This window comes from Artemia franciscana, chromosome 6, assembly GCF_032884065.1.
Source record: "Artemia franciscana chromosome 6, ASM3288406v1, whole genome shotgun sequence".
NCBI classification, from domain to species: Eukaryota; Metazoa; Arthropoda; class Branchiopoda; order Anostraca; family Artemiidae; genus Artemia; species Artemia franciscana.
The window spans coordinates 34700705-34708667 of NC_088868.1; positions in this window are offsets into that span (position 1 = coordinate 34700705).

Sequence of the window (7963 nt, forward strand, 5' to 3'; positions counted from 1 at the left end):
TTTTAAAATTGCCATTAGTTTCTTATTTCCATTGTATTTTGAAACATTAAATAGGGATGTATCATGAACAAAGAATTTTGGAAGAAAATATAAGCCTCTCTGCATCACTGAAACATAGAAAGGACCCCCTTGTCAACCATATATGCTTGAAATATATTTTGCTGGGGAGTAAAATTCAGGATATTTAGCAAGAGTTTGAAAATAAGCGTTATATTTTCTGATTAACTCACAAATAAAACAGTCGAATAAAGACATAACTTTAGTATCAGAATTCTATCCTGAATCCAAACAATACATTCATTTGTGCTGGAAATTATTTAGCTCACCCCACCCCCTAATATACAAATATAAATCGAGAGCTCCATATATGCAATGAATTATATGTAACTCACTCTTTTTTTTTTAAACTGAAATAGCAGTTTGCTGAAATAACGAAAAATTATTGCAAATAACTCAGGGATTATATTTGCATATTAAGGAGGGGGGATTTCATTTGGAGAACTATGGTTTTCAACACTGAACAAAAGCTAATCTTCATGTGTGAAAAATGGGGAAGGATAATTGTCCTTTCCTGGAATTAAGAAAAAACATGTTTGGTATATTTTTTTAAAATACTCTGGATAGGCTACCCTCCTGTATTTCATTGAATTGGTGCCAATACCTAGCTCTACCTTCTCAAAACCCACAAAAATTACTACCAGGTGAGGTTTACTCAATCTCTATTGGGATTTGAGACTATTGCAGGCATTTGCAAAATATCCAAGGATATTTTGCCATAAGCTAAACTAACCAAAAATATAAAGCTTTGAAACAAAATGTGATATTGCTTGGAAAATTATAGGAATTAGTGTACTTGTTTCAACTGAAAACCAAGTATAAAGCAAGGTTTTGATCTTCGCCTCCGGGGGATGGAACATTCCCCCTAGAAGGTCGAAAATCTTATTAATTTAAGGGTCGGAGGGGCAAATAATACTGATTGAGAGCAAAATTTTTATTGTTTCCCTCCCTCCTAAACATTAAATCCGTATCTAACCTTCCTCTACATCCATTAAAATCCTCAAAAGCAAGTGTAAAGCAAAGTTTTGATGCTTTGTCTAGCTTGTCCCCCCGTATGACATGTATCTTGCTAATTATAATTATAAGCACGACGACCTTCGTTAATGAAAGTAGGGGGAGGGGGAACATGTATTTCAAAAAATTTAGAGAGGGCCAATTTTTTCATTTTTTGTAAAAGTACCAAAAATGAAGTGCACTAGCCAACAGAAAGGATCTTTTCGAGATATAGGGGATAATCTCCTTTCCAATCGATGATACTATACAGTATTTTTGTTCAGATTGGCAGTGTAAACAGTTTTCAAATTTAAGTAAACATGAGGTACAAAGCGCTGCTTTAAAACATATTGGATAATTGAAACAAAACTGAAATATAAGTGTTTCTACGGCATTATTGCAGCCTTTTGGCACCAAATTTGACGTTCGTAGCAATCTCGTTAGTTCTATTTAGCAATTCTTGAATTCGCAGTATGTATTTTTCGTAAAATATGCAGAGGAGCTTGGAGCATTTTTTTGAATATTTCATCCGTGAATGAAATGGAGTATCTGGGAAAATTTTAGTGTGTTCCTATTTTCCCTGGGGGTGATGGTAGGGGAAAAGAGGAATTGCCCTTGAATTCTGTAAGAATAGATTATTTGGCATTTTCATTAGAAAAAACAACAAATTGCCCCCTCCCAGATTTAAAAAATAGCTTTGTGTTCTCACTCCTACCTTCTTATGAACTGACAACTCGTTTCCCCTTAGTTAAAAAAAATAAATACAAAAAATCTAGTGCTATTATGTTGGTAATTGCCCATAGCTACAATCTCAAACTTAACTATCCCTTCTTTTTGTTTGTTTTGCTCCATTTTTTTTCAAAATTGACTAATTGGTGCATATCAGTCTTGTGCTGATCGTTATTTTTTTTAGCAATTAAATAAAAAAACTAATTTTTTTAGCTGAAAGTAAGGAGCGACATTAAAACTTAAAACGAACAGAAATTACTCTGTATATGAAATGAGTTGTCCCCTCCGCAATTCCTCGCTCTTTACGCTAAAGCTTTTAATTGTTTTAAAAAGCAGAATTGTGGCAAAGAGTCAAACTTTAGCGTAAAGAGCGAGGGATTGCGGAGGGGACAACTCATTTGATATACGGAGTAATTTCTGTTCGTTTTAAGTTTTAATGTCGCTCCTTACTTTCAGCTAAAAAAATTAGTTTTTTTTATTTAATTTCTGAACGTTTTTGAATTAATGCATGTTTGGTTTTGGCTCTCCGCACATAAATTATTAAAATAAAATTTGTATATTAATTCTATTTTTGGTTAAATGGCTTTCTCTTAGTTTTGATCAGACGATTTTGAGAAATAAGGGGTGGAGAAGGAGGCCTAGTTGCCCTCCAATTTTTCGGTTACTTAAAAAGGCAACTAGAGCTTTTAATTTTTAACGAACGTTTTTATTAGTAAAAAATATACGTAACTTAGAATTAACTTACGTAACAAACTTTCATAACCTTATATTTTTATTATGTATACGAGGGGGTTTGTACCCTCGTTAATACCTCGCTCTTTACACTAAATCGTAAGTTTTGTCCCAATTCTTTAAGAATGACCCCTGAATCAGAAAGGCCGTAGAATAAATAGTTGAAATTACTAAAAATACTTTAGCATAAAGAGCAAGGTATTTATCTCCTCCTAAATACCTCGCTCTTTATGCTAAAGTATTTTTAGAACCCCTCATATGCGTAATAATCTCTGTCCGTTTTAAGTTTCAATGCTACTTCTTCCTTTCATTTGAAAAACGTTTTCATGTTTATTTTTCATTGTTTTCTTATAGTAATGCTAGAGAATCCTGCGACCTTGTCATTGAATTTTTCTTCCCCAATGACAGATTCCTCCAAGGAAAGATCCTCCAACATAGCCCCGTCTCCTCAGCCCCACCCCTAAACAAAATAAAATCCCCCTGAAAACGTCTGTACACTTCCCAATAACCATTACCACATGTAAACACTGGTCAAAGTTTGTAACTTGCAGCCCCTCCCCCAGGGATTGTGGGGGAGTAAGTCATTCTCAAAGACATAGTTATTATGGTTTTTGACTATGCTGAACAAAATGGCTATCTCAAAATTTTGATCCGTTGACTTTGGGAAAAAAATGACCGTGGGAGGGGGCCTAGATCCCTCCAATTTTTTTGGTCACTTAAAAAGGGCACTAGAACTTTTCATTTCCGTTAGAATGAGCCCTCTTGCGACATTCTAGAACCACTTGGTCGATACGATGACCCCTGGGAAAAAAAACAAAAAAACAAATAAACACGCACCCATGATTTGTCTTCTGGCAAAAAATACAAAATTCCACATTTTTGTAGATAGGAGCTTGAAACTTCTACAGTAGGGTTCTCTGATACGCTGAATCTGATGGTGTCATTTTCGTTAAGATCCTACGACTTTTAGGGGGTGTTTCCCCCTATTTTCCTAAATAAGGCAAATTTTCTCTGGCTCGTAACTTTTGATGGGTAAGACTAAACTTGATGAAACTTATATATTTAAAATCAGCATTAAAATGCGATTCTTTTGATGTAGCTATTGATATCAAAATTCAATTTTTTAGAGTTTTGGTTACTATTGAGCCGGGTCGCTCCTTACTACAGTTCGTTACCACGAACTGTTTGATATTTAAGCAAAAACAAGATAGTTTGAGCAGTGATGCCAGTTCTCGAAAATGTAGCGGGTACGTTTGATCGACTGTTTTACTGGAGATGAAAGCCGTATCCGGATTTTTTTTTGGATGGTGGTGGTTTTACAAAATATTCTTTTTTTGGGGGGGGGGATACAATTTTTAAAAATACTTCAAAATGTGCTTATATTCATTTTTGTTACAATTTTTACGAGTCGGACAAACATTCCTGAAGGGGGGGATTAAAATACCCCCTCCTGGATACGGCCTTGCTGGAGATACAAAAAAGCTATTATTATAATCTAGAAGGGGGTAACTTTTTTCCTAATTAAAATTCAAAAATTATTTTTTTTAATCTAAAGGGAGTAGCCCCTACGTGCCTTTTAAAGGGAGTTACTCTATCCCAGTAAACTTCTACCAGAAACCGTAAAAATTGAGAAATAACTCACGGCGTATTTGGAAAATAATACATTTTAAAATTCCACAGCTTCGGATAAACTGTAGCAACGAAAGGAGAAAGTAAGGTAAAAACATATTCAAAATTAAGAAGAAACGTTATAGAAGTGAGCAAGAAGAGAATAGTCATAAGCCCCTTAATTTTGGGAAAAATACTAAAACACCCACTTTTGATAATGTAATAGGCGTATAAATTATCATCTGGGATTAAGTTAGTAATACTTCTTCTCTTAACAATAGCTCATTGCAGCCCCAGCCACTTGGGACCAACACATCTGCTCCCACTCAGTGGTATCAACTGACAAAATGTAGGGAGTGGGGGTATCACTAATTTTTCAAAATCAAGAAGGGGGGAATATAAACGTTTTACCAGTATTTCAATATTATTACTCAAAAAAGCATTTTCAATGGAAATACCAAAAAAAAAAAAAATATTTTTCAAAATCAATGAGAGGGCAAGTCCTCTCCTCCTGCTCCAATATAGACGCTGCTGACCAACATTCTTCCCTACCTTGGTATATGAATAGCTTAACTCTTTACCCCTTTTTATTTCCAGTCCCCCTCAAATCACCTTAAGTTATGTAAACTAGACCCTTCACAGAACAAAACTTGGAGTAATATAACGTTCGGGCTCAATTATTCCACACTTAAACAAGCTATAGTAACAGTAAAAGTGAAATACTATTCGATTCCCCTTTCACCCCTCTTTCCAAACATAATATATCGGACAGTGGCAATTGCAGAAATGGTCCTCCGTGAAAACAGATGTATGTAGGAAAAGGGGGGACGGCTCAGAGGCTGTTCCCCGTGAAATCTTGTATTTTTACAGAATTTCATAAAACTTACGCAGTATTCTTATTATCGACCCCCCGTCCCCTTTTTAATCATTCCAAACTCACACCGTAGCCGTAGCCCTTCCATACTGAACATTGCCCTTCAAGCCCCTGCAGAACCACTTGACACACACATATATATATAGGCCCCAGTTATTTACTTTAAGGGGTAAAGTTAAAGTGGAAGCATTGATAGATCATTCAAATTATCGAATAAAAACGGCAATAAATACATAAGGACAAATTGCATTAGTTCCAGTAACGACCGGAGGACCAAGAAACTGTCAGAATGCAGAGAAAGATGGCCAAGAGATAAAATGCCTTCTTAACGAGTCTTCTGTCTGAAGCGCATAACAAGCAGCACGAGACAAAGCCTGACAGGTCTTAAGAATGAAAGATACATAAAGTGGGAAGAGAAGGGACTCCAGATGCTTAATTGCGTCGTGGGTCTGCTCACGGCAAATTTTCAAGTGAACACCTCTTAATAACCGTGGATCTAATTAAGGGCACATCTGAAAATTGCTTGGTCGGAATTTAGGCTTCGGAAATATGCATTGTTATCGGTCAATTGAAATCAGTATGTGCAAAAAGTAAGGGGCCATATCAACGATTTCATTTTTTAGGGTGGGGGGGTATTTATAAAAAATTTAAGAAGTGCATAATTTTTTTTATATTCAGATTCGTTACATTTTTACGTGTCAGTTTTTTTTTGGGGGGAGCTAGGGGGTTTGAACCATATCAGGGGCGTATCCACGATTTCAGTTTTTAAAGGGGAGGGCTTTACAAAAAACTTAAGAAGCGAATGAAAATTTGTTTATATTCGTATTCGTTACATTTTTTTTGTCTCGCATTTTTTTTCTATTTTATTTTTTTGGGGGAGTGGGGGGGTCAAACCCCCTTATCGCCCCCCTCCCCCTGGATAGGCCTTCGTATATATTAAAAGATGACTTAAATACATTTGTCACAAATATGTTTGTTACAATCTTTTTAGTGTTTGTCAGATCTTTAGGATGCAAAAATAAATCTGTAAATACTTCATCCAGCAAACAAGACTTAACACCAATAAATTGCGGTTGTAAAGCTCAATTCCGAGGCTACACCTTCCTCTCCTTCAGAAAACCAAATTCAAGTTCAGTATGGAATAAACGCCTACTGACCTTGACTCCAAAACTTATTTTGTAATATTTGGTCGAAAATTTTGACTGGAAGGAACATTATTCTGCTCTTGACCGCAGCAACCAACAACCAGGCCGGATTGAAAGCTTTGATGATTCTAGGCCCAAAGCTTTTGTCACTCCCTTTTTTGTGACATTTTTGGGAAAATCCCCGAGAACTTGGGGATAGTGGAAGCATTGAACAGGACGCAGCTGATGAACCAAAAGTAATGAAAGATAGAGGTGATACTGAACTCTCAGCTGTCATTCTTGGGAGACACCTGATAGTTTAAAAGTGGCCACAGAATCCCCGTGTTATTCTAAAATCACTTTCCGGTGAATAGGCAGCGTGGCGGCGGAGTGCACGTGTCACTATGACGATGAATCGCATCAGTGAGGTTTTTGTTAAGAGAAACATCAATAAGGGATATCTTTTGCGCCCCCTGGCATTGTGCACCCTAGGCCCGGGCCCGTTGGTAAATCCTGGCTTGCCAACACCAGCTTTTCAAGCGAATGTGTTTAAACACCAGGTCTTTAGAACAGAAAATTGACTAGACAAAGATTGGCAAGATTCCAAGCTAAGATTGCTAATCAAATACAATTTTGAAACTATAATTTCTCAGGCTTTTAAATCATAATTTACCATATCTGGACTTGGTACAATTAACATCTGGTCTGATGTCTATTCAGTCCTTAGAAGCCTACCAGGCTATGACACAGATTTTGATTGGTCTTTGATACTCTTGATTGGAAGTGCCCAGGAATTCGGGAAACAATTCAGAATTTCAAGGACGCTCTAACTAAAAGCCCCCCCCCTCCTGCATACGCTCCTGCAGCTAGATGTGGGTGTTCATACACTGTTTTCTGATGAAAAAGGTAACAAAAAACCTCAAATAAAAAAAAGACTTCGGAATGACCTATATAGAGTTCATCTAGCTTAACATCACAATAGATCATCAAGTTATAATGTAATTTTTCACTCCTGTTGTCGGGATTCCAGTAAGTGCGATGGACTTAAAAACAACACTTTTCTTTTCTATTTTATTATGATCGTCTTTAGTTTTTATTTTTGTTCATACCGTTATTAACATCAAAAGTTTGAATAAAATTAAATTGTTGTTAAATATTTTATTGATGCTATAAACGTCAATTAAAAATTTGTAACACTACATTCTCAAAGAATAGATAAAAGTGGACATAATCAATTTGACTTGGAGATTACTCATATATGGGCTATATCAGTCAATACAACGAGGAATTCCCGCACTATATTTGACAAAATATACTCTTAACCAAAAAGAAGTAAATAAAACAAAATACTTTTATTAAATAATTGTCTTAATCTTTATCATTTTCTAAGGTGTATCCTGCTTTTTAGCTATTAATAATATTAATAATATTAATAATAAGCTATGAGTCAAGACACTTACATTATAAGTAATGAAAATGTAGACATAATCAATTGGACGTCGGAGCGACTCATATAGGGTGATATAACTCAAGACTGTGGTGTAATTGCATACTCTATTTTTGTTTTGCATTTTGAAACTCTGCAACTACAAAGGATGTAACCAACAACATCAACTTTCTTTTAGAAGAACTGAGGCTTAATAAGATTTCAAATTGACTTTTCCCACCTATCATAAGAAATTCAATCTTCTTAAAAACCTATTCCCGTAGGATGGAACTAAATTATTAAAAGAGAATCCTTCCCTATATTGACTTCTGCTAATAGCATCGCCTTAGAAGCATCGAATAGGTTAATAGGTCTCCCTTGCAATAAGATAATATATTATTCAAAGGGAGAGACATTAGG